A 27525-nucleotide genomic window follows, 5' to 3' on the forward strand; every position below is an offset into this window, starting at 1 on the left:
TATCTATCTATCTATCTATCTATCTATCTATCTATCTATCTATCTATGTAGCATGTTGCCCAGGCTAGCCTGGAACTCGCAGCCTTCTGTAGAGTAGGGGCTTTGAGTACATACCACTGTATCCAGCTCCTTTTTTGAATGACTCTCCTATTTTCCTTTGATGACTTATGTTTACTCGTTTCCCAGGGCCAGTGACTACATAGCCAGTACTAGGGAAGAGCAAGACCAAGCTCTTGCCAATCATCAGACTGGCCCAACCAGAGCCAACGAAAACCCTGGGCCTTCTACTACAGCTATTAGAAAAGCAAATCTGTTTATTTTTCATTGCCATTCCTGGAAGAGCAAGAACTTACCTTCTCATGATTAACACCATTTGAAGGAAGACAAAATTGAAGAAATAGTCTGATATGGAGAAAGTCAGCTTCGTGCTAATGTCTGGCCAAGACTGAAGTCGAATTCATCAGCTTCATGGACTAGTGAGTTTTCATACTTCTGTACCTCTTAGCTTGATGTGGGTCCCTGCTGCTTGCTCCAAAATAATGCTGGACACCTTCCACCATCCCCCAGCTTGCAATAGTGTCATGGTAAGATCAGTGTAGTCAGGACCGGTGACACAACACTGGGGCAGTAGGATGACACTGGTCCCTTTCTAACGGTGTTGGTGGTCATCTCTGTGTAAGGGAGTAAACACTGTTGTTTGGAGGACCAAGTCTCCACACACCTTTTGTCTTCCCAAGAACTCTCATTGCCAGAACCCCTGGTGCTTGGCCCTGGTCCCCTCGCTGGGATCACAGTGTACCAGAGCTGGGCCCTGCTCTCCCTCCTTCACTCCCAGTGGATGACAGCTCCTTAGGACTGAGTCATAAATCTGTTTCTGGTCTAGTCTCTGTTTCCTGATTTATCAACCTATGCTGTGAACTTGACCTGCCCAGACACCATGTCTGCGTCACTAGGAAGGAGTGCTATCTCTGCACTAGTGTGCCACAGGATGCCCCCCCTTCCCTTGAGGCTTAAGTTCCATTGCCAACTTGATTGGAATAAGAGGAGATTAATGATAAGCGCTTTGTGTGTGTGTGTGTGTGTGTGTGTGTGTGTGTGTGTGTAGGAGGGCAACCTAGAGCTTTAGCAGAGAAGGGAGTGTTCATCCTGAATGTGGGGAGCACCATCCTAGGGGCTGAGGGTCTACCCTAGGATGAAAAGTCAAAGAAAACAGTAGAGGAGAAGCTAAAGGGGTACCAGCATTCTCCACAGAGCAAACCACTCTGCCTCCATGCCTTCCCTCCCGGTGAGCTGGCTTACTCTGAACTTCGAGCCAAGATGAACCTTCTCTCCCCGAAGGGGCTTGTTGGCAGGTGTTTGGTAACAGCGGTGGACCACACTGTGTCTAGTTTCTTCTGCGTGTGCTTAGGTGTTTCTGTGTGCATCCCTGCGTCTCTTTCTTTGCGTGTCCGCTCGCACGTGCACCACTCAGGCCATGGTGAGTGTGGAGATCAGAGTACAGCCTCAGGTATTGGTTCTCTACCTAGCTGTTTTTGAGGCTCTGTCTGTTGCTACATGTGCCTCCCATTTTGCCTCAGAAACACTGGGATTCCAGACACACGCACTGCTGGGTCTGGCTTTCCTGAGCTTCTGGGGATCCAAACTCGAGCCCTGACTTCCTTACGCAGTGATCTCTGTCTCCAGCCCCAGCACTAGTACTTTCTACAGACTAGACACAGGGTGCCCTGTCTTATCAAGCACCACTAATTTAACTTATAAAACAAAGAGTGGTGCTAGGGTCCCTGTGGGTGAGAGGAGGTTCAGGGAGGCTGAGCGATCCCCTTAGTATCAAGGATGTATTAAGGGGCGAGAGCTGGTGTAATTACCTTCAGCCAGAATGGCTCTCAGTCCAGCTTCCCAGCCTTTAACGTACTGTATTGTTGGTATGTGCCTTTCTCACACGTGAGCTCCCTGGGTTTATGTCCTCAGTAGCATCCTTGATCTCCAGGCCTCACTCTAGAGACTTGCATGAAATAGGCTTCCTACTGAATAAGGATCTTAATAACATGAGTCTTCTTTCCATTTTACACATGAGCAAATTTAGGCTTAAGAATGTTAAATAAATTACATTCTTAACTAGAAACTAGCATTTGTCATATGTCATCTTGTAACCCTAAAATTTCCTCCTTCAATTGGGAATTAAGAAAGATGTTCTATGGGGGTGGGGGATCATTGGTATTTTCACATAGGAAGGCATATTAATCAATTTCATGTTACTACAACAAAATACCTGAAGCAACTAACTTTACAAAGATAAAAGGTTTGTTTATTTCCTTAGACAGGGTCTTGAGAGATAGCTCAGGCTGATCATGAATCTGTGGTCCCGTTGCCCTCACCTTTTGAATGCTGGGACTACAGCCACACACCACCATGTCCAAGTGAGTAAAGTTTCATATTTTTTGAGGTTCAGTGTTCAAGTGCATACTGTAGGCTTAGCAAGGTTTCATTTATAAACAAAGTGGTACAGATGATAGTAGAGAGAAATACATACCAGAGCATAAGTCCCAAGGAAGAGGTGCAGAGAAACGGGGTGAGTCAGGGTTCCACAGTCCTCCTTAAGCAAACACCCCCAATAACCTCAGGTTCATCCATAAACCTCCATCTACTTGAGGTCCACAGGGCTCTCTAAAGTGCCACCCTGGGAACCAATCCTAAGACAGGACTTCTAGTCTATACATATCTGGGGGACACCCAGTATCTGGACCTAAGGAAATACGTGGACATAATTTTCTCTGTTTTTGAATGAAGACAGCATTAGGGTGTTTTACCAAGCAGAAAACAGCATGGACATTTTGATACCAAAAAGCCTTTACTGTGTTACAGCAACTGTATTTGAATTCCTTATAACTTGTAAGCAGGCGAGCATTGCTTCATGGTGCCTGGACAAAGCTCTTACGGAAACACGTCCACTGGGGAAATCATTTATGGAAAATGAAATGATTGTTTTAGGAATCAGAGCTGCAAATGTTCATTTCTTAGTGTCTGCTGCCTTGAGACTTGGGCACATGAGACATGGAATCCTGGTGACTTTGTGCAGCATGCAAAGCATGTTGGGAAGCCCAGGAGTTCTTTATGGCGAGAACGAGTGTCAGCGGCAGATACAGCACTGTGGGGGTGGGACTGACACCTCAAAAGGGCACATGTCAGAAGAACGTTTCCCAAGGCATGAAAGCCAGCCTGGGTTCCCACACAGATCTCCTTAGTTGAAAGCACTGACATTCTGTGGAGTTAATGATGAGCTTCCTAATCATCATTCCTTCTAACACCAAGACCGGGTGAAAATGCAAGCAGAGAAAAGAACAAGGAGCAATCTGAAGGCCTCAGGGTCCCCAGGGTGGCTTTTGAACCAAGTCTCACAGCTGCTGGCACCTTTGGAGTAGTCTATGTCAGACTAATGAGTTTCCTGAAAGATAAGCAAAAACACCAACTTAAAATAGCACTAAAATTTCAAGAGATCCTTTTGAAAGAGGTGAATGTACTACAATCAGCCCGATATTCCCATAGAAGCATCTAGTTATTAAAATCCCTTGCTATGGAGCCAACATTGTGTGTGACTTATCCTCTCATACTCCCATTCATCTGTCCATCCGTCCGTCCGTCCGTCCGTCCATCTATCCTTCTACCCACACATCTATTTTCTACCTACCCACCCTTCATTCATCCATCTACCTACTCACTTACCTACTCCACTCATTTACCATTAACTAGCCCATAAATGCATTTATCTATCTGTCTACCCACCCACCAATCCATCTACCCATTCATCACTCATCCACCCACCCACCTGCCCGCTATCCATTATCTACCCACCCATGTCTTTATTTAGTCATCTATCTACACAAGTATTCATTGACCTCTTCACCCACCCACCCATAAACCCGTCCACCTACCATCCATTCACCCACACTCCTACCCACCTGTCATCTCGTCTTCCATTATCTACCCACCTATATATTTGCTTATTCATCTATCTACACAGCTACTCACTGAACTATTCATCTACACACCCACCCATCTATCTATCCACATAACTTTCTTTATGCATCTAGTCACCTTTCCATCAGTTCTTCCATTCTTCTATATACCCATCTAATCATTTCCTACCTCTGCATACATCTATCTGCACACACCCATCCATTCATCCATCTGTCTATCTATCCATATTGTACCCACACATCTACCCATTTATTTATTTCCCCATCCCTCTATCCATTTTCCTTCCATCCATCCACACACCCATCTGCCCCATCTACTCAAGCAGAGATAATGCACATGCCATTGTTTTAGAGCTACCAGCACTTGGTTCTCGGGAAATTACAAGACTTCATTTTTTATTATAATACGATTTTAGAATACAAATTTACCCTTGAGGTTTTGTTACAGTGAAGAAAAGTGTAGTATTGAGTTTATATAGATTTTGACTATTATGTAACTGTACACTTGGCATTGAAAATTGTATGAAACTTATTTGGGAATAGATCGTCTAAGGCAAAAGCTGCTGCACCGTGTGAAATGATGGGCTGCGAGAAACAGTTTCTGTTTAGGTTTTGTTTTTCATTAGAAGCTGTGAAATTGTTAGGCTCAAGTGGTTATTTTGCTTGGTCAGGTGTTGCTAGCCAACTAAAAATAAGTCTGTATCGGTGAACATCTTAGATTCTAAGAAAACTCGGATGTAAGTGAAAGAATTGAATATGTCTGCACTTTGTTTTGTTACTTCACAGTGGCTGTAAAACATGCTGCTAAGAGTGCAGACTCTAGAGTTACACAGCCCCAGCCCCAATTCCCTCTCCTGTAGCTAACTTGTTCTGGGGCCTAGGGGAAAATTTTTGTTCTTGTTGTTTTGTGATGATTAGTTTTAAATATCAATTTACCACGATTAGACTGGCCTGGGAAGAGAGTCTCAATTGAGTGATCTTTTTCATCAAGTTGATCCGTAGGCTTGTCAGTAAGGGATTATCTTGATTGCTAATTGAGGTTAGGAGGACACAGCCCACTGTGGGTAGCACTATTCCCTACACAGGGGTCCTGAACTACACTGGATGGGAGAAAGCCAGCAACAAGCAAGGTCATGCATTTATTCTCTCTGTGTTCTGGTTGTGGATGCCATACTAACGGACACTTGAGCTCCAGCTGTGACGTCCCCTCAGTGATGGACCAGGACCTGAAGTTATAAGCCAGATAAGCCAAATCTCCCCTGTGCCGCTTTTTTTTTAAATCAAGGTTTATATTTTCTTACAGCAACAGAAAGGAAACTGGAACACATGAAACTTAGTTTCCAAAATTGCAAAGTGTGCTGAATAGTGGTGCCTCACAGTGCCACTGTGAAAATTAAATATGATAATGTATATGAACTAATTTCCTTGCTTTTTGGAGTTGCAAACTCAGTTGGTATTTCAGGAGTGCAGGATAGATTTATTGATATTACTTCACTCACTAATCACATTTTTTGCTATGTTTTAGCTTCTCTCCTCATGTCCTCTTTAACTTTTCCACACAAGAAGATTCTAACATATAAATTCTCCCAATTTCCCTTTTGTGTTTATTTACATATATGTAAATATTGATAAAACATGCCGTTATGTTTTTTTTTTTTTATTAATTTACGTCAGTGGTCTGGGGCAAAAAAGAAACCCTCCATTTTTACCACTTAGAAATCTTCTCATGTTTCTGTACGTAAATCAAAGTCATTAAATTCTAACAGTGACTCAGAAATCTCCATGTGCAGGGACCACCATTTGCTTATCTGTTTCCCCAGTGATGATCCTATGAGGACATCAGTCTTTGCTGTCACATGCCAGACAGTGCTGGATGGCCTTATGCATGAGTGTGCATGATGGTTTTGCAAGGATTTCTCTGGGTGCCTGTCCCAGTTCAGGGTCTCTTGGCAGGTAAATAAGAGCTTGTTTCTTGGAGTGGCTGTTGGGTTAAATTTGTTAGTGCTTCATGTTTCCAACTTTGTAATATCTTGCAGATCTGCTGTCTGTTCCGTGGTTCTTTGAATTTTCTTTGCACTGATCTTGAGTTTTGCATTGATTTGAGGTTGGGCATCTCTTCTCTACTTCTGCCTGTTAGAGTTTTCTCTATTTGTTTTTTTCTTTGCCTTTGCCCATTTGCTTCCCTCATTGGGTTTTTTGAGTGCTTCTTGATATTTTTGGGGGATTTCTCTGGATAGGAAAGCAAGCCAAGTCTTAGTGATGCATTTAATGTCTTACTATCTACCGATGCATGAAATGTGTGATGGTGTCCCTCTTTGAGCAGAAACCATAATTTTAATGTTGCTCAGCACTTCCTGCTTCCTATTTATGGTTTGTTCGTTTTAGATCTTGCTTTCAGATGGGAAAACTGAGGCTCAAAGAGGGTAAGTGCTGTGCTTAAGTCTGAGTAGGCCGATAACAAGTCAGTTGTGTTAAGACCTTGGTTTCCTCACCCCCAGCTATGCTGTTGAGGATGACCCTGAACCTCTTGTTCCTCCTGCTTCTGCTTTCTGAGTGCTGGGATGACAGGGATGGGTCAATCATACCTGCTTCATGCAGTTCTGGGGATTGAAGCCAGGGCTTCCTGCACGCTAGGCAAGACCTCCACTCACCGTGCCACACCCCCACCGCAAGAACTTAGTCTTTGGACTACTATTCTAGCACACTTAGGAGTACTCTCAATCACCTCTGGGTTGGGAGATCCTTAAGGGCAGAAGTTATGTCTTGCATAGCTTGCAACCATCATGTCTGGCCAATAAGTGTTAGAAGAACATACAAATACATTTTGTTGTTATTGTTATAACTTGAAAGTGACTTTCATGGACAGAGAGGGGACATGATACAACTTTCAAAGTGTTTTGACAGCATCCAGCATAGGTGCCTCTTGACAAAAGCCATCATTCTGGGTATGATTTTGCACCTATTTGTCACAGAAGTGGCAGGTAATGATGCTTTTGCAAAGGTCATCTTGCCTCATGAATTTCTTCTAAACCCACAGGAGGAAGGTACCTAGCAGAAGAACCAGAAGATGCTTTAGAACTGTCATCTTGGTGCCTTTGGGAGCAATTTATACTCAGCCCATAAATAGGCTCAGTCTCCATCAAGTTAATAGGAAGCCCTGGGTGCTGCTTTCTTCTCTGTCAGCATACTGAATTCTGACGCCTGGTTGTTGGGCATCTCAATGATGCACCCCATAAATCCTCTCAGCACTTAGGTGTGGGTGGTACAACTTGGAGAGTTGCTTAAGTACCTTGAAGGTCTCTGTCTAGCCCTGGCCATGAATTTTGAGAAGCGAATGCCACATTATCGCTGTGATTTGAGCCTGTTCTGCTTGCCTGACAGCTCTTCTAACGACAGAGCTAAAGACATAGGTAAGGGACTCTCTGCCTCTGTCATTCTTAGAGTCTTGGTACCATGGGAGTGGCTGTGTCCATCATTGGTAGTTTCTGTTTGCCCAGTGATGCCTTTTTTGGAGAGACTCCTCTTATCTCTGCCACAGATATTTCAGATCCTGGCTGCAGAGTAGGATCCGTACTCTGGGCCAGTCTATCCTGTTTCCTGGGGCTCCGAGTCTCAATGGAGGGAAGACTCAGGGTTATGGATGGAAACTGAAGCTGTTGTTTGCTTTTGAATCTGCTGATGAGTTTCTGTTCTCTAGGTCCTTTTCATTTCCAAACGGCTTTTCAAAAACATATCAGTTTCTGCTTGAAAGTCTAGTGTGGGATTTTGTGATTGCCTTTTAAACAGCTATTAGTTACCCAACTGTAAACAGCACATAATAATTCATTCTATTATTTTTAGCTTTTGAAAATGTATTTTTCAAAAACTGAAAAATAGAACCACCATATGATCCAGATGCAAAACTTCTGAGCATTTACCAAAAGGAACCTAAGTCCAAAAGAAACCAATGTCTTGAGGGTATTTGCACATGAGGTTTACTGCGAGTGAGCAGGATGGAATCAGCCATCAAGAGACAACTGGGCAAACATACATATACATATACATATACATATACATATACATATACATATACATATACATATACATATACATATACATATACATATACATATACATATACATATACATACATATACATACTGGAGTATTATTTAGCCACAAAGAAGGATGAAAATATGTCATTGGCAGGACAACAGATGGAAGATGGGGGTCATCCTGCCAAGAGATGTAAGTCAGACTCAGCAAGGCACTTTGTCTCACTGGTGGAACCTGGATCAAAACAGTAAAGAAAAGTAGAAGAGTGGGTATTAATAAGAACGGGGGTTGAGATGAGTGTGTGGGAAAATGATCAGATATGCTGTGGACATATCATGATGTAACCCATTATTTTATACAGATAATCACACGCACACACACACACACACACGCACCCTTCTCCAGTCTTCTGGGAATTGTGGTGTTGATGACAAGACCAGCTATCTTTCCGCCACCATCAGTGTCTTCTGATTATCTCAGAGAAATAGACACTGGTGTGTCTGCACTACCTGCCTGGTGAGCAGAGCTTGAGGAGGCAGTGGAGAAACCACATGCTTGGACTTTGCTTGAGTTCAAACCTTGGCTCCACCAGGTCCCAGATGTGACACAGGAGGATTTCAGAGATTACCACTATGGGTTTCAGGAGGAAACCCATAGTCCATCTGACCTTTGTTCAGCCAAGGGAGCACACTAAGGAAAGCCTACGTATATATTACAGGAAGTTGGAGAGGTGGGTCCTATGTTAATGACCCGTGAAAGGTCACTAGAGCTCTCACTTTAGCCCTTCTCTCCCTTCTTGCCAGATGGGGGGCATGGCACACCTCAGGCCCTTTTGTAACTCCTCCTTGATAAGGCACCCCTTTTCCTACAACTATTCAAGTATCTCTGTACAATTTGTTGTTTTGGCTGAAAAAAAAAATGAGGTCTTACTGAGGACAACTGTTTGTCCCAGGCCACACAGGTAGGGCACAGAGGCAGCTGGGATTAGGTCAGTCACGCTCATGAAGTAGCCCACGTGAGCCTGGCACACACAGCTCTTCTAATCGCAGCTTAGAAGAGTTGCTCTTTTGCGTAGCTCTTCATCTCAGATTTGGGAAGGAAGAGGGTGGGTGCTATGTTCCAGGACAAGTCAGAGGCAGAACTCAGGCAGCTCTCCTTTCTTTGTCATCAGCTGATGTGTCTTCCTCTCTCTTTGCCTCTGCAGTCGCCAGTGGGTCCCACCAGCTGTATAATCCCTGCTGCTTGGTAGTGTTAGCTGCTGTTTAAGCTAAAACCCTCCTAGGTGTGCTTGCATTTAAGAGGGCTGTTCAGTTCCTCCTTGAGAGCAACAGGGGCACTTTTCTCAAGGGTCCCTCTTGAAGAGTCACTTGTCCTTGTCAGGTCTCAGCAAAGGGCCTTTTATGGCTGGAGGGTCAAACAGTAATTCCTACAGAACATGTCTGCAGTGTGTTTGGATGTGTGGTAGGGTAGGGTAGATGAGAAAATCAAGGACATGCCCGAATGGGATTAAACTCCCACCATACAGGGATATGAGTATGATACATCTAGTTAGTTTTTATTTTTTATTTCTGTGAGTGTGGTGTATGCATGTGCGAGCATGCATTTCTGGAGGCCAGGGGTTGAGTCTGGGTGTCTTCCTCAGTCACTGCCCACCTCATTTTTGGAGACAGGGTCTCTCGCTGAGCCTGGAGCTCATTAGTTCAGCTCGACTGGCTGTCCAGGGTGCTCCCAGGGTACAGGCATCTCCACCTACCCAGGGCTGGGGTCACAGCTATGCAGCGCTCTGCCCTGACCCAGGCACTCATATGGGAGTGGCAGGTGCTTGACTAACTGAACCATTCATTTGGTACCAGCTAGTGCCATCTAGTATTACACAGACGGCTCTCACTTTGCTTTTCCTTCTTCCAGGCTGATGTTCACTCTGAAGCCCAGGCTAAGGCTGAGCACATGGTAATTCTCCTGCCTCTGCCTTCTGAGTGCTGGGATTACAGATGTGTGCTGCCACCTCCTGCCGATACCCATTACTTAATTCTGTTTCCACAGCAGTTTCACAGTCGTTTCCCCATTTGGGATAAGAAGCCGGGACTGTAGTGGGCAGTAACTTTGTCACTTTCTCTCCTCCAATATCATCCATCCATTGCCTTCTCCTGTTATCAGCAGGACTCAGCTGGGAGACATTGCGTGGCTCCTGCGCCCGAGACCCAGCCAGAATAAATATTCCTTTCTCCGTTCCCTGTAATTGATTAATTTTTAAAAAAGATTTATTTTATTTTCTAATTATGTGTGTACCTATCCAAGGCAGCGGTGGAGTATGTATATGTAGCTGAGTGTCCACAGAGTCCAGAAGCAGGCACTGGATTGTTGTAGAATTAGAGTTATAGATGTTTGTGAGATGCTGGGGTAAGAGCTGGGACCTGTACTTGGGTCCTTGGGAAGGGCAGAAACTGCTTTTAGCCACTGGGCCATCTTTCCAGACCCAGGGATTGACTTCTGAGACCAGTGGTTTGGTGGTTTCCATGAGAATGGCCTCCATGAGCTCATATGTTGTAATACTCAGTCCCCAGTTGGTGGAACTGTTTGGAAAGAATTAGGAGGTGTGGCCTTGTTGGAGGAGGAGGGTTGCTAGGGGTGAGCTTTAGTGCTACTCCATTCCCAGAGTTCCCCTCTCTCCAGCTTGCAGATCAAGATGTGAGCTCTCGCCTGTTGTTCAGCATGCCTGCCTGTATGCTGTTTTGCTTCCCATGATGATGGTGGTGGACTCTCGCCCGCCTGGAACTGCGAGCCTCAAACAAACCCTTCCTTCTGTAAGTTGCCTTGGCCATTGTTTTATCACAACAATTAAAAAGAAACTAAGACACACAGGAAACAGACTCAGGCTTTTACTGGGGACCGAGGACTGTGTGTCCTTTTTTAGAGTAGCTATGGTGTTAGCAGGTAAGACAGAGGGGATAGGGCAGGCTTTCCTTACCAGAAATTAAACTAACACAAAAATAAAACAAACAAACAAACAACAACAACAAAAAACAAAACAAAAGGAGAGGCAGAAAGAAAAAAGGGTTCTGGTGGCACCTGGGCTGCAGATTCCAGACATAAATGCAGGAATCTATTTTTCAGTTTGTGAATCAACAAATCCCCTCCTTTATCCTCATATCCTTTATTAATTCCTCCCTTCATTCTTCTGTTCTTCCCTCCCTCATTCCCTTCCTTCCTTTCTTCCTTCTTTCCTTTTTTCCCTCTCTCCCTTCCTCCTTCCCTTTCTCCATCTCCCTTCTTACTCCTTCCCCTCTTCCCCTCTTTCGTGTGTAGGTGCATGCTTTTAGGTGGAGGTCAGAGGACATCTTTGGCAGTCATTCTCCAGGTTCTACCTTTTATTCATTGTTTTTGAGACAGTGTCTCTCACTGACCCGAACTTGACCAGGAAGCGAGGCTGGCCACCCGGCAAATCCCCACGAATCTGTGTACCTTGCCGGCATTGGGATTACTAGCACCTGCCGTCACACTCAGACTTTTACATGGGCATTAGGGGACTGAACAAAGGTCCTGAGGTTGCAATGCAGACATTTTACCCACTGAGCCATCTCCCCAGGTCCTACCCTGGCTTTTGATCTGGACTTTCTGTTATCTGCAACTGAGGGGAGTGCCATGGAACATAAGAGTCTTCCAAGTTTGTGTTAGCTTTCTACTTCCAGTGTGGTAGTACCTCTCGGGGACAGCTAGAGTTAGATGCTCTCATAAGGGCAGCACCCAAAGATGGCAGCAGTAATGTTGTAGGGAACAAGGCTATTTTTTTTTCTCTTAACATGTGTAGGCTCAGCAAGCCAGGAAGTGTGATGTCACCAGGACTGTAGCTGTAATTCTTGATCCTAGCTAGATTCTCAGCCTTCAGAACTGTGAGAAATAGATGTCTTCAGGCCACAGAGCCCATTAAACTGTGGGAAAATTGCTCTGGCTAACGCCCCACAGCAAATGAGCAGGAGAAGCAGGGTTAGAACTCAGATCTCACCCCAGAGCCCATCATGACTCCACAAAAGAAAGTAATTTGGTAGGAGAACAATGACATCTTCAGGTTCAGCTTAGAGAAGAAAGAGCAGACCTCTATGCGGCTCTGGGATGGGACAGGGGTCAAGGTGGAAGAGGAAACAGGCAACCTTCAAAATACATCTATTTCACCCACCGCTTTCCTCATACGGTGTTGTTTGAACTGTGGTTTCAAAAATTAAATAAAAATCGACATTTTCAGCGTTTGCTTCCCTAGTGTCTTTATAACTGTCACCTCACTCCACTGTCCAAAAGATACTAGGAATCCAAAGTTACGAACTAGTTCTCATAACCTTAGGAACACGAGGCCCAGAGAAACCAGGTCATTTTCTCGGAGTCACACAGTCAATGGTGGAGCTGGCATGGAAACTTTATAGGACAGAACCAATCATAGTCCTTCAAGTTCATGTTGAAGCTTTAACTCTCCAAGGTAATTGGGTGGAGGTAGGATGTTCAGGAGGGAAACTCAGGTACAAAGAAGCCATGGGGGTGGGGCTGTAAATCTAACAGGACTTGTGACTGTGTAAGAAGGGAAGCTGGATGCATTGTCCCTTCTCCTTTCTTTCCCCATTGCCCTTCTTTTTTTTTTTTTTTTCAATAATTTTCTCTCCAGCCCCACCTTGCCTGCTTTTGTCTTCCAAGGCAGAGAAGTTTTATCAAAACTCAAATTTCTCTGCATCTTGACCTTGTTCATTCACTCCTCTGGAGCTGTGAGATAATGTGTTTCTGTTGTGCGGGCTGCTCTTAGTTTGGGACTCTGGAGGAGACCAGCAGGAGCAGCTTTGGTCTGCGTCTAACTCTCATTTTACAGGGTTCCCAACACCCACCTACAGGTGCACACACATGAGACATAGAAAAAAGGACCTTCACAGAAAATGGTCTGAGGTTGCAGCTGCTGTCTCTGCAGAGCTAGGGTTGAATCTAAGGTCAGGAAGCCAGAAAGACAGGGACAGCATGTCTATGTGACAGGACGTACTCCAGCAGTTGTGAGCTCAAGTTTTCAGCCAGCCTTTCCCTCCCAGGGACTGGAATCCAAAGCAGCCGAGTCTTGAAAATAATAAGACTCTCCACAGAAAAGCCCAGCCTTATTTCTACTGGAAAGGCCATACAGAGGACCCCAGGAGCAGCAGTCTTTGATGGAGGGATGAATTAGCTCCTTAACCCCAAAGCTTGGAGGCTTATCGCAGCGGGAGAGCCCAGACTTTATCTTTCTGCGAGTCTTCTCCAAAAGGAAGAGTTTTTATCTTTGTGGACAGACCCTGGAAGTGGGATAAAAGTGGGCGTGAGGCCTCACTGTCAGCTGATACGAGTTCTTGTTGCTGTTACGCTGGAGCTGGTATTCAGGCGTCCAAGCCAGAGACAGAGTCATCATGGCCCCACTGCAGCTCTGTATAATATTCTCCCTGCCTCTCTTTTGTTTTCACGGTGGGGTGCACTGGCAAGAGGCAGACACCACTGGAGTTCAGTAATATGGGTTAGTACCATCCTGTTCTGATGAACTCCCCCTGTGGCCCAAATAAACAACACCATAAGCATCTGCGTAGGGAACCTCTGTTTTATTTTATTTTTTCAAGAAATTCCTGCGTCAAAGCTTCATTTCTTCTTTGTAAAGTGTTTGAAGTGAGATCCAAATTTGATTCTGGAACTTACACGTGGATGGGTCAGGCGTTCTCTGAACTCTGTTGTGGTGTGGTTAGGGAATGCAGGAGGCACCCTGTGCAACTGTGACGGTCGCGCTATAGGCCTCTGGCTCGGGGTCCTTCAGCCTTGAACACACACACAGGCTTCATCTGGGAAGCTTTTAAAAATGGCAGCTCTCAGGTTTGAACCTAGGGAATTTGATCTGGTGGCTCCTGGGTGTGGATTAATCAGCGGGACTGTTTTATAAGCATCCTTGGCACACCTAATGTGCACTCCTGTTTTAGAACCACTGATTAAACCAAACGTAGAGTTCAACACATTCTCCTTGGCTGTGCCTTGGGGGTGGTTCTCCTCATGTATCCCTCATAGGGTCTTGCTTACTGCTCACAAATGAGCCGTTACAGAAAAGGTTGAGAATGGCACTTCCTCATTTTATGGCTTCTTGTCTGCTATGGGATGCTCATGTTTTCTTCATTATCATTATTATTGTTGCTATTTTGTGTGCGTATGTCAAAATGATACTAGGAATTCAAAACTATTGTGACTAACTAAGGGCCTACAGGTGTCGGTCAGAGGTCAATCTAGAGTGTTGCTCCTCAGGTGCCATCCATCTTGTTTTTTTCATATAAGGTCTCTCATTGGCTTGGAGCTCGTCTACTTGGCTAGGTTGGCTGACCAGGGAATCCCAGAGGTCTGCCTGTTTCTGCCTCCTCAAGTCCTCAGTTGTGGGATTGCAAAATGCTCTACCAACTCTGCCTTTAAAAAATGTCTTCTAGGTATTGAACTCAGGTCCCCAGGCTTACAAGCAATCCTTACTGGGCTACCCGGCCTCAGCTAACTTGCTATAACAGTAGAAAATGGAGTAATATTTAACCCATCCTTCTTAATCCTTAAATGCTCTCCATGCATGCTGTGTAGATAAATATTTTAACTGTATTATCTTAAGCAAGTTACCCAGCCTCTTGAAGTCGCCTCAGTTTTTAGTCACACCATTTGGCTGAAGGGATCTGTGTGAAGAATTAACTGAGGGAAATGAGCACCATGCCCAGAGTAAGCACTTGATAACTGGCTGCTATTATTACTATTGTTCTTGGTTTCCAAAACTCACTAAAGGCAGATGATAGGAACTTGTTTTAGATAAATTAATTAGTTAATTAGTATCTGCCAGAGGACAACTTGTGGGAATTGGTTTTCTCCTTCCACGAAGTGGATTTTGGGGATCAAACTCTGGGTTGGCAGCAAGCATCTTTACCCACTGAGCCATTTAAAAAGGGGAAACGTTTGTTAACTCAGGCAACCAAATCCATGGAGATCTTTGGCCTCAGGGCCACTAGGTCTCATGCCTTCACATCATTCTTTGTCGACTTCACTTTCATCACTTCCTCCCTCTCAGGTCATGTCCAGGCACCAGAGGGGCTGGCTTTCTGCTGAAGAAGAGGCATTGTCTCAGATCAACCTGGTCCTTGTCTTATGACACAAGAAGGAAAGGGACCTTTCTCACCGGCTTAAGTTGGAAAATATCCTGAAAGACTCACACGTCCTGACTTGAACCACATACTCATGATAGCTCTGAACACTGTGGCCAGGAGGTGGATACATCCGCAGAAAGGTATGGAATAAAGCCCAGAGAAGACAACAAGGTCCATTCCAACATCAGAAAGTTCCAATCACCATGACTGGACTCATTAATGAACATATCCAGGGTCTCTATGGGCAGACCTGGTTCTAGGTACTGAGTTATGAATTGAGGAATGTACATAGTGCTTTAAGATAAACATGAAGGCATATTTTCCTCCAGGAAAACTCACTGTTTTATGGCACTATGATTGTGCACAGTAGCGTTCACCCCTTTGAACATTTGCAATATTTCATGTCTTTTTTTGCTATCATGAAGGGCAGGAAATTTTTAAGCGGGAAGTCTTCCGCTCTGTCATGCATTCATAATACCTGCAATCACATGGCCACTACCACTGCCAGGACTTAGAATATTCCAACAGTCCCCCAGCTGTTTGTGTGTTTTTATAGCCACCGAACTGCGTCCACCTCTGGAGTGTCTTCATGTTGCCAATTCAGTAGAAACATGTTGTAGCTGGCCATTTTCCTTCCACTTGATATTTGAGATTCAAACAAACTGTTGCATGCAACAGAGTCAGAGACAGCCCCCACTCTAGTTGTTGGGAGACCCACATGACGACCGAACTGTGCATCTGTTACATATGTGCAGATCCATGCATGGATAGGTCCAGCCCATGCATGCTCTTTGGTTTGTGGTTCAATGTCTGTGATCCACATGGGCCCAGGTTAGTTTACTCTGCAGGTCTTCTTGTGGTGGCCTTGATCCCTCAGCTCCCTCAATCCTTCCTCCCTCCCTCCCCCCGACTCTTCCACAAGACTTCTTGAGCTCTGCCTGTTATTTGGCTGTGGGTCTCTGCATCTGTTTCCATCAGCTGCTGGATGAAGCCTCTCAGCAGGCAGTTATGTTAAGCTTTTGTCTGCAAACATGACAGAGTATTATTAATAGCGTGAGGGATTAGCTCTCTCCCGTGGGGTGGATCTTACTTTGGGCGAGTCATTGGGTTGCCGTTTGCTCATTCTCTGCTCCATCTCAATCCCTACACTTCTTGTAGGCAGGACAAATTTTGTGTCAAAGGTTTTGTGATGGGCTGGGGTCTCCCTCCCTCCACTGGAAGTCCCACTTGGCTACAGGAGGAGGCCACTTCAGTCCCAATATCCCTTGCTGGTAGAAGTCTCAGCTAGGGTCACCTCCATAGACTCCTGGAAGCCTCCCTCAATATACAAAAATCCATCAATGTAATCCACCATATAAACAAACTGAAAGAAAAAAAACCCCACCTGATTATCTCCTTAGATGCTGAAGAAAACCTTTGACAAAATCCAGTGTCCTTTCATGGTAAACATCTTGGAGAGATCAGTGATATAAGGTGCATACCTAAACACAATAAAGACAATATACAGCAAGCCAATAGCCAGCATCAAATTAAGTGGAGAGAAACTTAAAGCAATTCCACGAAAATCAGGGACAAGATAAGGCTGACCACTCTCTCCATATCTATTCAGCTTAGTACCTGAAGTTCTAGCTACAGCAACCAGACAACTAAAGGAGATCAAGAAGATACAAACTGGAAAGGAAGAAGTCAAAGTATTGCTATTTGCAGATAATTGATAGTATACCTAAGTTTTGCAGTTTTACTAAATGATTACTGGATGCCAAAGGAAATGACACCAGTCTGTCAGACATTAGTAGCCTCGTGTTTCTTACGGTGTCATCAATGGTAGCCGCAGTAGGAAATCAGGCTAAATGCCCATCAATACATTTATGCACAAGAAAAGTACGATCCATGTACATACGCATGTGAGCATGTATAGGAGAGTACTAGCCAGCCTTGCAAAGGATGTGGGTTGGCTTGCTGGAGATGATGCAGAGAAATAGGACAAGTCTAGAAGGATGAATGCCTCGTGATGTCACTGCTGCACGAAATACGAGCCAGTGTGCTCACAGAAGCAGAGAACACAGCAGGGCTGGGCTGACCAGCCCAGGAGGAGCAATAAATGAGATAGAGTTCTGTATGGTGGCCAACGTCCTTGAAAATAGCTACGAGAGTAGATCCTCACTAGTCTCGCCACAACAATGTTCTTAATCGAGGCGACGTATATGTTGTCACCTTATCTAGTCACCCCACACAACAGAACTATTTTGGAACATTGCATATGCATATCTGGGTACTTTATTTGCTGGTTAAATAAGCCAAATGAGGCCATGTCTGGCATTATTTTGCTTACCTTCATTAGGTGTCGGGAGCCGCTCCCGCCATTACAAGATGGCGCCGGCTTCCTGCTTCCTGGTTCTTCTTGCCAGCATTGCTTCGCGATTTGCGCATGCGTCGCCTTATGCTAATGTAGGATTGTGTGATCCTCCAATGGGAGATCACATGTTAATTGGGTATTATGTGGAGCACCAATTACAGATGAACACGCCTCTCTGCTGGCTATTTAAGCAGAGCACAACCCGGGGTCTGGGTCCTTCACCATCTGCAAGAAAGAGCTGTACAATAAACTTGCCGCTGAAGAAATCCTCGGTTGTTGCGTCGTCCTTATTGGCAAAGGCCGGTCGCGACAATTAGGAAATCTGTGAGTGACAAAAAGCCACAGCAGAGCAGAGGACTGTCCATTCCTACCGAAGAATGGGCCAAGGAAGCTGTCTACACATCTGCCCATTTCGGAGGCCACGGGCAGAAGGGCATTTCTGTTGGGTGAAGGAGCTCTCTGAATGAAGACAGCAAGTGAGAGCTGAGTGATTCTGACACCTGCTAAGTGGCTAAGAGCCCCAAGTCCACAGCTCATCGCCGCGCTCCAGTTCTACCCTGTGGAGTCCCAGTGCAGACATGAGTTATGGGGAGACACGGCCTTTGCCACTTCCCTAATTCAGAAAAAAAACATGCTTCTTCCTGTTCTCTGCCGTTTCCTGCCATGCATAATATAGCAAATTAATTAGTGGATCTGGAGGCATTTTTCTAATACAATTTCTCTCTTGCTTGAGGTGAATTATGTTCATGCTTCAGTCACTCGAATATTATTTCTCGGTGTTTGACGGAATGATGTTATCAGGTGACGATTCTATTGCACACTATCTGATTCTAATTAAACCAGAAAGTAGCAAATTGCTCCACCATCCGCACCCTCCCCCCCCCTTTGCCACTGCATCCCATTTTTAAAGCTTTCTGAGCCGAGCCTGGGTTATTCTCTGACACCTACACTGTGTTATTCTTTTCTAGATACAAGGTCTGCTTCACTCGAGGTGGAATTTGTGTAAATTGAGTTTTGGAAGATGGGAGTGCTGGTATTTATTTCAGATGTTATCAAAGGAGAAAATATATTGTTTTGTCAAAATTGTTTACGTAATTAAGAAAGATGTTCCTCAGTCTGAGAGAAGAGAAAGTATGATTGGAGAGAGAACAGTAAGGAGGTGAGGCAGTCTGTGGGCCAAGATCCCAGGTTGTGGGGAACCTCAAGATCTGAGTTTATATTCTGCCCTGCTCTCATCCCAGATGACCTGGGCTGCCTCCCACAGTTCTAAGTGCTTCACCGGCCTGAGTCTCAAAGGAGCACACTGGATCGTCAGAGGTCTGATGATGCAGAAGTTAAAAAGCGAGAGCTGAGACTCTCCCATCCCATTTTCCCCTCTTCTACTTTCTATTAAACACCGAGCCCTCATTTCACAAGGACAGAGTCCTCAGAGAGACATCAATTAGAGCAGGTCACTGGGTATCAGAGTCTCTTTTCTCACCAGGATTAAGATAGCCTTTTGAGTTAGACTGCAGGCACCCTCAGTGAACCTTGGGACGCTGGCAGCAGGATCGGCTTATGAAGTCAGGGGCGCGTCCGAGCTGAAGAAGGCACCATGCTGCTCATGAAAGGCACTCTCTGGCTGCTGGCTGAAAATAAAATACGGTGCATCCTTTGTACAGAGCAAGTCAAGCACAGGGCACAGTCCAGCGTGGTCTGTGGGCTTTGCTCTTTTGTCCCCACTCCAAGGTGAAGAACTAATTCAGGTTGGGACTTGCTCCTGGCGAGAGCATGTTCCTCCAACAGCAGGCCTGCTAACTCGCCAGACAACACAGACTCCTGCCTGAAATGACAAATTGTGTAATTCAGGTGGCACCCAGCTCCATTTCTTTCTGATTTTTGCTTTCTATAATGAAGACAGACAACTTGGCTTCTGCCTCCTTGTTAGACCTCACCTCATTCCTTCCTGTGTAAAAGCCTCCTTGAAAGCTGCCTGACTTTTCTCAGAGGGAAGACAGATGTGCCTATGCACTAGTAAAAGGAAAGGCACACTCGTACCTGTGCCCGTGTGTGTGTGTGTGTGTGTGTGTGTGTGTGTGTGAACCAAGAAAGTGGAAGAGAAACAAACCATGTTTTTCTTAGAATTTCTTCTGTGGGAAGGGCCAAGGCCAAGCCAGAACCAATGAGACTTAACATATTTGTCGCTCACCCACCTTATCCGGGGTCCTAGCCTGGGTGCTGTGGAGAGAGAGTGTAGAAGACAGGTAAAAATTCCTGCCCTGCGACTCCAGTGACCCACCTAGTATACAGGAAGCTGAGGCAGGGGGATCGTGAGTTCCAGACCAGCCTGGGCTCGTAGAGAATTTAAGACCAGACTGTATCAAAATGAAGGTCTTTGTCCTGGAGAGTCAAGAGTAGGGATTTACCATGGTGTGGAGGAAAGGTGACTGGGCTTGGGCTTTTTAAAGTTTTATCTCTAAAAGGGTGATGTATATTAAACAAGAAAAACAGGAAAGTGTGTAGAATATTAGAGAGTGATGATTCGATGTATGAAATTAAACATGGGAGGAAGGGGAAGGAAAGGAAGAAGATGGAGGGAGGGAGGGATGGAGAGAAAGAGAAAAGAGAGAGAAGAGACAGACACACAGCAGAGCTCACTATTTTTAGCGGGGAGGCCCCTGGAGAGGAATGTTTTGAACAAAGACTCCAGAGTGAGTTTCTGGAAGGATCCCTTAAAGGACATAAACCCAGCAAGTGAGAGGTGGTTGGGGCAGATGTGTTCCTGAAGAGCAAATGGCCAAGTGTGGCTGGACTAGGAAGGAGGTTGGACAAGGGGGCAGGAGGCCATGTTAAATGCTTTGGTTGCTATGACTAAAGGATGCTGGCAAGAAGGAGGGAATGGTTTGGGTATTTATTCCAACAGCAGAGACTCAGTGTACATGGTGGCAGACTGCCTACATATGAGTTTCAGCTTCTAAGGGACATACCTTACTTTACTGCTGTGGAAGAGAGCACCCGGAAAAAAAATGTCTTGTAGGCTTTAAAGATCACACAGTAAGCGGTCGATCTGGGAAATACTCATGGAAGCTCCTGCCAAACTTCTTGTTGTTTCTCTTAGACTTTAGAGTATGCTTATGGGGCTTAAGTGAGACTGGAGAAACTTTGGATCTTATGGATATAATGACAAAGACAGATCCAGTAGGTGGGAAATTAGGGTTAGTAGCACCCTTATTATCAGCTCAGGACACTACACTATGGTCACTGAAGCTCTTGGGACCAGAGGCCGGGGTGTTTCCTGGATTTGATCATGCCTGAAGACATACATGGCTCTTCCAAACTGAGGAGAATGGCTCTTTCCCATTCTGACTTTTTGCCTGAAGGACAGGAACACACTGAAGTTCCTCAGTTGTGAGATGGGTGTTGATGGGTAGCTAGAATGAACAGAGGGCATCACTTAGGTTCGTAAAGCTGGCTGCAGATGCCTGGCTCAGAGGGCAGGTGTCATGGACCAGGCTTGTGCGCTAAGAAGGTGACATTTGCTTATCCCTTTTTATGCATAATTTTTAATGTATGGAGGGTCTCTCACGATGATTTTAAGGTGTTAAAAGTTCCTATCTCTTTTCGGAATAGTGGTCCCTGGGGGTTGCAAGTTACCAGCTGTTTAGCAAGCTCTAGGTGCTGAAGATGGAGGCTAAGCTAGGTGCAACACCTCAAGAGAGCAGCAAAGCAGTTGCTTTGCTAGTTTTTTTTTTTTTATGTGTTTGCTGGGTCTGTTGACAGTTTTCTTAAGCAATGAAAACAAGGCTCAGATGTTAGCAAGAATAGTTGAGTTCCGTAATTATACTGATGGCCGGTGAAAGATGCTTTGTTCTTGGGTCAGCCTTTCCTCAAGTGGCCCCAGGACAACAAAGACATTGGTGGGTGAACTTCTTCCATAAAACATTAGGCTCGAGGAACTTTGTGCTGTTTTTGTTTGTTTTGAAGACGGAAATGTTAAATTCATGCTGCACGCTGGGATTTGGACTGGCTTGGGCTTCCAAGGGTCTTGTGCATGCTGTCACAACCGCTGTGCGCTTATCCTCAGCTTCCTTGCCATGTTCAGAAGATACTGTTTCCCCACAGTCATTCACCACCTCTGCTCCACGGTCTTTTTGCTCCTTCTTCCATAGTGATCCCCGAGCCTTGGGAAGCGCACACGTGGTACCTGTGTTCATTTAGGGCTGAGCATCCTGCAGTCTCTTATTATCATCTAATTGTGGGTCTCTTTGCCAGTCAGATCTACTACAGACAGAAGGTTCTCTGATGACGGTTGAGAGATGCGCTGATCTGTGACTATAATGGCAAGTCACTAAGGGTTGTTTAATATTTTATCCACTTGGCAGAATAATGGTAGGGTGTCTTCTAGGTGTATCACCTGTTCCACCATAGAAGTCCCACCCCTGCCCAGGGAGCTACTGGCAATTGTTAGATGCCGGGCACAGGGCTAGGGAGTCAGTGTTCTCTGAGAGTGCAGTCCCTGACCTGTTCGCCACACTTCAGTAACCAAGAATATTTGAGCAACACAAATTGGCCTCGAGGGGGGAAATTAAGAAAGGATACGGTGTTGAGCGGGTAGGATCAGGAAAAAAGGGTGGATCTGGGGAGAAGTATAGGAGGAAAAATATTATCAAAACACATAGGAAATTCTCAAAAAACTCCCCATGTTCTTTAACACGCATGCGTTAAATAAAAGGAGAAGAATCCAGATGTTCCAGGGGAGATCTTGGGAAGGACAGGCATAAGGATGTGACCAGTGCTTGACGGTGTAATTTTCCAATACTCTTTGTGTCTCAGTTTCTTCAGAAAATGATGGTCAATGTACATGTTGTAATAAAATACCTTAAAGGGCTAGGAATCTATAATTTTGGTCTAGACCTGAAATTATAATTTTTTTCTGTTCATGTGTATGTTGCATGTTCATGTGTGTGTGTGCACATGTGTACAAGTGCATGTGAACACATGTTCATATGTATGTGGAGACCGGAAGCTGACGTTGGGTGTCTTCCTCAGGGGATCAAACCCAGAGCTTGCTGATGTGGCTAGTATCACCAGCCAGTTTGCTCTGGGGATCCTACCTCTGCCTTCCTGCCCTGGAATTACAGGAATGCCTCTGCACCCACCTGATATTACATGGGCTCTGGGGATCCTTGCTTAGCCAGTACTTTAAGCACATACCCATCTTTCCAGCCTTCAATCTGAAATACTCGTAATAAGGTGTTGTTAAGGATGTTGTCTGATTGTGAACGACGAGAACATTTGCTGTAACTCTACTGATGCCATCCTGGCTTATCATCTTTGTTAAGTGAAGAATGACTCGTGTTGTTTTGCATCTCATTTCTCTAATTAAAGGAGCGAGCAGCTCTTCATGTAAATTAAATTTGATTTTTAAAATATTGCTTGATTTTTTTGCTGTGGCAGTAACACACCACTAGTTACATCATTGTGGTTCTCTGGATTTCCTGAGGGCATTCTTGTCAGGATTAATATTCTTTACCGGAAGGTACTGTCCACTATTACAAGGAAGGACGGCACATGGTGAAACAGCTTTGAGCAGTCTGAAGGGAAGAGAATCTGTCTCACGCAGAGCCGCTGAGACACAGGCGCTACAGCGGTCTAGACGAGACAAGCCAGATGGCTCATCTCACTGAGCTCAGATCCACCAGGGGTACGTCCCCATGAAGAACGTAAAGCCAACTACATTCCCCGCACTAGAGAGGGAATATGCTCCCATTGTGCATGCATTCATAGATGGAAATATCGGCTAGCTTCATTTGTTATCACATGATGAGGCTTTCTAAACACTGCTGCTCGTGTCTGTTGACTGCATACAGTTTCCTCTGCTCCTAGCTGGTTAGTACACTCTTAGCTACCAAACTCCTGATGCCACTGGGAACAGTTTCCCAAATTCACAAGTTCACTAATAACATAATTTATATTGTGGAGAACAACATTTTTTCTCTTTCTTCTTGGCTGGAAATACCAAAACCAAAGTTTCAGAGAGTAATTGTGGTTTTCAGGGCTGCTGTGAGCCTCATGCTTCAATCCTAATCCTGCCATTTACTGCTGGCGTGACCTTTCAGCCGACTAGTGACTTGATGGGACCCATGCAGACTCCTGGTCTATAAACTGAGGGCAATGACAAAATCTGCTGAGAGGTGATTGACAAAATTAGCTGAAGTAACGCATGTGAAAATGAAAATTGCCCAACTTTATGCCTGGAAACTTACTAAAGCTTTACTTTGGAGTTATTGATTGACAGATGACCAGGCAGAACCAACACAGCTGGAGGTATGGGGCCATTGGTTGTTCTTTGTTTCCAGAGACGTGTGTGTGTGTGTGTGTGTGTGTGTGTGTGTGTGTGCGTGCGCGCATGCGTGCATGCCATGGTGCATGTGTGTAGGTCAACTTGAAAGGAGTTGGTTCTCTCTCTCTCTCTTTTTACCATGTGGAACTGGAAATCAAAATCAGGTCGTCAGGCTTAGTGGCAAGGGTTCTTTACCCACTGAGCCATCTCCCCAGCCCTAAAAGGTACATAATGATTTTTGCCTTTATTGATTTTTACAGTTGGACATCGTCTTAGTCTTTTGTTTAACAAGTCCTTTACCACGTAGCCTCTGTGCTTATTCATCTTCCTCATCAGCCTGAAGGACTCCATCTAGTATCTTCTTTTGGGATAACTTGGCGGTCATAAATTCCTTCAGTTTGCTTTTGTCATAATAAAATTCATTATGTAAGTGTATGATGATGGTTCCATACTGCCAAACAATAAACAAAATCAGTGACAGAAACACTGACTGGAAGAAGAGAACAAAATTGTACATAGACCTAAACCGTGCTTCAGTTTCAGGAACTGTGTTTTATTTCCCATCTCCCATGTAGCACGTGGGACATGGAATGGGCAAATTCTGATGGGAAAGAGGTGAAATGGCTATGAAAGTGGAAAGAGAGAACTGGGGTTTCTTCAGTGCCTGGAGAAAAAAGGTATGTCCGTAGTGAAAGGCCAGTGGGAGGAGCTGGGTGGACCTTTGCACTTGATCTTCTAGCTGCCTTACAACTTGCTTGCAATTCACCCCCGAGTGGAACCCGTGGCTTTGACCTAGTCGTGTTACTCACAGATATGCCAGGGCATCTCCTCTCCACACTCGGCCCATTCTCGTTATGCTTGGAATGAGCTTCATTCAACCCCTTCCTCTGCTTCCAGAGCCTCAAGAGCTGGTCCACACATGCCTTCCAGTCTGTTTGTGTGGTCTCTTTTACTTGGAAATTTTTTTCTCCATTCTTCACGTTTTTGTCACTTGGCCAGCATTCACATAGCTCAATGGGATCTCTTCAAGAAAGCCTCTGATTTCCATATCAGTGGAGATCAAATCTCTGTACGGCATTACGGTGTAATCTCTCCTCGTATTCACTATTGTTTGAGAGTGTCGGTATTATATATGTGTGCATACATGTGTACATGGATGAGGACCAGAGGGGGTCGTTGGTGGAACCTCCTCTATCACTTTCTGCCTTATTCTCTTGAGATTAGGTCTCTTACCGAATCTGGAGCTAGGCTGGCAGCCAGCGATTTCCCCCCTCCCAAAAAAAAAATGTGTTCCAGGCACATATGTGTCCACACCTAACTTTCCACATAGGTTCTGGGAATCTGAACTCAGGACCTCATGGTTTTGTAGCAAGTGCTTTTACCCACTGAGGCATCTCCTCAGTTCCTGGTCCTTTTATTCATTTGTTCATCTTCTCCAGAACAGGAGCTCCACAGGTCAGGATCTAGCCTCATCCACACAGCTAATGATAAACCATGATCTGGCTAGGAGATCATCCATAAGCTTAAGTGACTGAATGACTTATCTGGTTTTTTGTTTGTTTGTTTGTTTGTTTTTGTCTTAAGATGGCACAAACGCTGTGTGTCTTTCTGTTGCTGTGATAAAGATCACAACCAAAAGCAACTTGTGGAAGAAAAGGTTTATTTCAACTTACGGTCTATAATGGGCCATGAAGAGAAGTTGGAACAGGAACTCAGAGGCAAGAACTGAAGCACAGACCATGAAGGAACACTGCTTACTGGCTTGTTCCTCAGGGCTTGCTCTACCTGCTTTCTTATACTATACAGAACTACCTGCCCAGGGTAGAACTGTCCACAATAGTCTGGGCCCTCTCACATCAGTCATTAGAAAAAAAAAAATCACCACAGGCTTGTTAACAGGCCAATATTCTAGAGGCACTTCCTCAATTGAGGGTCCTTCTTTCCAGATGACTTTGGCTTGTGTCAAGTTTCCAGCAACTCACCATGACTCTGCTATGATGTGACCAATGAGGGCCCAGGAGTCTCAAGAACATCCACTACCTAGGAACAGGTGGAGGAGGAAGGTAACAAGTAACAAGAGGAAGGTGAAGTTTCTCAAGGGGCTGATGGCCTCCATTTCCTTGACTTGGGTTTGGCTAGTGCAGCTTTGTTTAGGGTAGAAGTCACTGATCTGTGTGCTTCTTCGTAAACATGTTATAGTTTAATAAAGTGTTTTAAAATAAAGTCAACCCACTGAAGGGGGGAAAGTCTTGTTTTTTCAGTGGGGCTCAGTAATGCACACCTGTAATCCCAGCTCTCAGGAAGGCAGAGCCACGTCTACAAAGTGAGTCCTGGACATCCAAGGCTACACAGAGAAACCCTGTCTTGGGGGAGAAAAAGACTTGCTTTTGCCTTTGAAACACTGATCCTCAACCAAGGAGGTTTTGTCTTCTTTTCTCTCCTAGAGGGCATTTGGCCATGTTGAGAGACAGTTTGATTACCACAGGTAGAGGGAGTGCCGTGGGCATGCAGTGGGTAGAGGCTGCGGGTGCTGCTGAAGGCCCTATGATGTGTAATGTGCTCCTCTAAAGAGGCGTTTCCCAGCCCCAATGCCAACGTTCTGAGACCGAGAGCACCTGCTTCCAAAGAAGCCATCTGCGGGTCTGCCGGACCACCTGGACATTAATTTCACTCACGGCAGCCTTTGCCGACACAGACAGCCTTACTTACCGGGTTTGGACAGTGTTTCCATCCCCAGGGGCACATCTGAGTGCAGGAGTGAATTTCATCTGCCACCTCGTAAATCTCTAAAATGGAAAACAGGCTACATATTCCCCTCTCTCTTAGTCTTTGAAGCACTCCAAAGTGGGCCGTGACAGTAAGCTAAAAACAAAAGTCCCCAGATACAATTTAAATGTCATTTCAGGGCTGGGACTAGGGCATGAATATTTAAGTTGTAAATCATTTGGGTTGTGTCTAAATCTTTTATAGATTTTGCTGAGGTGAAAGAAATGAGTCACTACTTTTTGATAAAGTTCTCCTTCCCTCCATATTATTAACAAAGCCAGCCAAGTGAACCAGACTGTATCTGCTGGAGAGAATAAGGATGCTTGTTTAGGGGACAATATTAGCTTCTGCTCCCAGAATGCTGTATTTATAGTTCAGAAGCAAAGAACAGGTAGAAGATTTGTTCTGGCTCAGGGTGCCCTTGCCAAGCATTGTGCCACATATATCCAGGTGAGGGAGGGTAGAGGTGAGAAATCTCACTCTGGGCTTGAATCCAAGGGGGGTGATATAAATCACAGACAAATGGGTGTGTGTGTGTGTGTGTGTGTGTGTGTGTGTGTGTAAACGAGAGAGAGAGAGAGAGAGAGAGAGAGAGATTTAATAATCACAAATTCCGTGGAGTCCACAAGAATATTTTAATCTTTTTAGAAAAAAAAAATTATGCCTCCTACATCTCATTCCAAGTCCCTACCTAGGAATTAACTTTGAATGTTAACATGGAAGCAACATTTCTCATCTCCCAATGTTGCTTTTGATTTTGACAGGATATCTAAAAGGCTGCTATTAGACAAATTTTCATTAACTAATAAGCTGGTTCTCGGGCAAAACATGATTTTTTTGTCATCTCATGTGAAAATTGAAAAAGCCATAATTAGGAAGAAAATCACTAATTATAAGGCACAGAATTTGTTTGCTAAGAATAGT

This window comes from Psammomys obesus, unplaced genomic scaffold, assembly GCF_907164565.1.
Source record: "Psammomys obesus unplaced genomic scaffold, mPsaObe1.curated_primary_1811, whole genome shotgun sequence".
Lineage (NCBI taxonomy): Eukaryota > Metazoa > Chordata > Mammalia > Rodentia > Muridae > Psammomys > Psammomys obesus.